The sequence below is a fragment of the Sturnira hondurensis genome, unplaced genomic scaffold, assembly GCF_014824575.4.
Source record: "Sturnira hondurensis isolate 20B ecotype Veracruz unplaced genomic scaffold, ASM1482457v3 Scaffold0023961, whole genome shotgun sequence".
In the NCBI taxonomy this organism is placed as follows: domain Eukaryota; kingdom Metazoa; phylum Chordata; class Mammalia; order Chiroptera; family Phyllostomidae; genus Sturnira; species Sturnira hondurensis.
In genome coordinates, this window is record NW_028096592.1 from 83,885 (window position 1) to 87,679 (window position 3,795).

Here is a 3,795-nt window from a genome sequence, read left to right on the forward strand (position 1 = left end):
TCAGTCTCCTCACTTCTCTCCCTTAGGAGCCTTCACCTCCAATAATTGTCAGCCTGTTGTATCTATGAGTTTGTCTCTATTTTTGTTGTTTGTCCATTTCATTTAGTAGATTCCACATATGAGTGGGATCATATTGTATGTCTTTCTCTGAGTGGCTTACTTCACTCAGAGTAATGCTCTTCAGGTCCATCCATACTGTTGCACATTAAGCTTTTCTTCTTTTTTTAAAACCCAGTAGTATTCCATTGTGTAAATGTACCTTTAGTGAGGCTGAGGATGTGGAGAGAAAGGAACCCTGGTGCACTGTTGGTGGGAATGCAGATTGGTGCAAGCACTGTGGAAAACAGGATGGAGATACTTCAAAAAATTATTAATGGCAATTGCCTTATGACTCAGTGATTCTACCTCTGGGAATTTATCTGAATTTACCCAGAACTCTAATTTGAAAGAACACATGCCTACTAGGTTCATTGCTGACAAGCTGATAACTGCTGGCCCATACATTGGTATCATTTAGTTTTTAACAAATGGTTATTGACTGATCCAATGACCTTCTAGCATTTGCTATATACTCTAGGTTTCTGGGGGACAATTTGTAGCTGAATATGATGTTCACAGTGCAGCTTTGTTTAAGAATGTGTAGTACCTTGGGAATGTAATGTAAAAGGTTATTTTAAAGTAAGCATAAAGACAAATATTACCATAAAGTATCACATCATTATTGAAAATTTTTCTCCTCAGCTCTGAATGGTTTTCACAAAAATCACATTATTTTTAATTCTCACAGTAAGCCTCATTATAATTTTATTTATCGCTTTTACCTATGTGGTTGTTGCCAATTACTTTCTGAATCTACATCACTTGCTCTGTGTCATCCTTCAAGGATGAGCAAAGGACTCAGAAGACTTTGATTTCCACAGGTGCATGAAGGCAGCAGAAGGGCCAGCTCTGCTCCTTTGTCTCTTGATGCATTGGGAATACTTAAGTGTTGTAGCTGGGAGTCTGTGTTTAAATTTCAGACCACTATGTGACTTGACATTTTCTCTTTCAGTATGGATTGTCTTCCAGGAAAATAGGGATAATAAGATCTAACATGGACTGTTTCCTCAGACTATTTCTTCAACAGCTACTTTCTTTACATTAGTTCACTTGGTCATGCTGACAATACCCTTAATTAGGTAGGTATTATAATTTTTCATGCACACCCATTCTTATTTTAAATGATGGATGAAGATAGAACCTAACTCCACATGTGCATACTTGTTACATGTTAGTGTAGAGCTAGGCACCTTTTCATAGAGCTTTCTTTTCTTATAGGAAATGAATGAATTCATCTTTTTAGTTTTGTTCTTTTTTGTAATGAACTTATTGGAGTGACATTAGATAATAAAATTATATAGAGATTAAGTGTACAATTCTATAGTACATCACCTGTATATTGTATTCTTTTCACCATCCGAAGTCAAGTGTCTCTCTATCACCATTTATTCACCTTTTAACCTCTTCTAGATACCCTTGTGCCCACCTCTCCTTCTCTCTGGCAATCACCACACTATTGTCTGTGTCCAAGAGTTGTTTTTCTTAATCCTTTTACCTTTTCAGCCATCCACAAGCCCACCTATTCTCTGATAGCTGGTAGTCTGCTTTCTTTATTCATTTTAAAGGCCCAATTCAGCTGAGTTTTAAAAAAGTGGATAAGTAGCAATAATTTTCAAATGACTCCTTAACTACATTTTATTTCTTCTTTTCTTTGTAGATAAGGTCATCTTATGATCAGTGATGGCATGTGAGTCGCCACATTCCATTTTATACAAATGGCAGGGATGACAACTAAATTACAAGTTCCCTGGCTCAGTGTGGATGTGACTTCAGAATCCCCCTCAACAATTCACTCCAGGAAAAGTGACCTAAAGTTGCAGTGGAGATGAAAGCTATGTCTTTTCCTACTGTATATGAATACTTTTGGTACCTGTAAGCTGAGGCCACTTTAATGTATTGAATATTTTATTTCCCCCTGACTTCTTCCTGACCCCCCACTGCAGCCTTCAACAAATTTTTAATTTTCTGTTCTCCTTTACAACAGAAGCATGTAATCAGCCTTTCACATGGATGCACCAGTTGTCAATGACTGTAATAAAATGGTATCATAAAATGGTCCCAGGTGAATGTTTCTTTTTCTCACAATTGCAGATTTTATATGTTTATTCTGGTGGCATTTTGCTTTTCCTTGGAAATCATGCAAAACCACAGCTATGTAACTGAGTTCATACTCTTGGGGCTTTCACAGAATCCAAACGTTCAGAAAATAGTATTTGTTCTACTTTTGTTGAGCTACATGGCAACTCTCGGGGGCAACTTGCTAATTGTGGTGACCATCAGCAGCAGCCCAGAACTCCTAGGCTCCCCCATGTACTTCTCCTTGGCGTTCTTGTCCTTCCTGGATGCCTGCTTCTCCACTGTAATTGCCCCGAAGATGATCGTAGACTCTTTGACTAAGAGGAAGACTATCTCCTTTGCAGGTTGCATGACCCAGCTCTTTGCTGGACACTTTTTTGCTGGAGTGGAGGTGATTGTCCTCACAGTCATGGCCTATGACCGCTATGTGGCCATCTGCAAGCCCTTGCATTACTCTTCTATCATGAACGGGAAGCTCTGTGGCATTCTCATGGGGGTGGTCTGGACAGGGGGCTTCCTGAATTCCACAATACAAATTCTGTTTACTTTACAGCTGCCCTCTGTGGCCCCAATGTTATCTATCATTTCATATGTGACTTGTACCCTTTACTAGAGCTGGCCTGGACAGACACTCATGTCTTTGGCCTTTTGGTGGTGGCCAACAGTGGGTTCATGTGCGTCATAATCTTCTCTTTGTTGTTTGCTTCCTATGGTATCATCTTGTTTTCTCTGAGAACCTACAGTACTGAAGGGAAACGGAAGGCTCTCTCCACTTGTGGATCTCACATTACTGTTGTGGTTTTGTGCTTTGTCCCCTGCATAGTCACATATGGCCGACCTCCATCCACTTTCTCCTTTGGCAAAATGGTGACAACATTTTACACTATCCTAAGACCCTTGCTCAATCCTTTGATTTACACCATGAGGAATAATGAAGTGAAAAATGCCATGAGAAATGTGTGGAGCAGAATAATGGTAGTTTGTAAGGAAAAATGAGACTGATTTGGTGGAGTCTACACTGAGTGTGTGTTCTAAGACATGATGGAGCTGCTCAATTTAGTTCCTGCAATGAAGAGTTATAGAGTCAAGAGACCCCAAGTTTTTCTTGGCTTTAGCACTCTCAAAAAGCATATCTGCTCCCCAAGTGGCAAGTAAACACAAGATTGCATTGAGGTCAGATTGCAGAAGTTTCTGTCTTGTGGGACCTCTCACTTGAAGAGATTTACAATGAGAATAGGATAGGGCTGTTCTTTTTTTACACCTGGCTTTTCAAGATTTTCAAGAACCCTTGCCCATGGCTGTATCCTCTCTCTGGTTTTGGAGCAGTGATATTGCAGTAGGTCATGGAGACAGAAGTTTTATTCTGTAATGAAATCTTGCACCAAACCATTGTCCCTAATATTATTTCCTTTTCTCCCTCTCCTATCTATCTTTCTGCATGCTATCCTCTGACTATTCTTTCCTTGGGTGACCTCACTTTCAATCTCCTCTCTCCTGTACTCATTTCACTCATTCTCTTCTCCTGCCTCTTCTACACTCTTATTTATTTAGGTATCTATTTTCTGCTTTGATATTTTCTTCACAATGCAGCATATATAATCTCACTCTGGCATTAGAGCC

At 39.5% G+C, this 3,795-nt stretch overlaps 1 pseudogene; it reads left to right on the forward strand.

Moving 5' to 3' along the window:
* The first annotated feature begins 2,236 nt into the window (after positions 1-2,236).
* LOC118981320 (olfactory receptor 4C15-like) lies at positions 2,237-3,171 on the forward strand (annotated as a pseudogene).
* Positions 3,172-3,795: the final 624 nt, after the last annotated feature.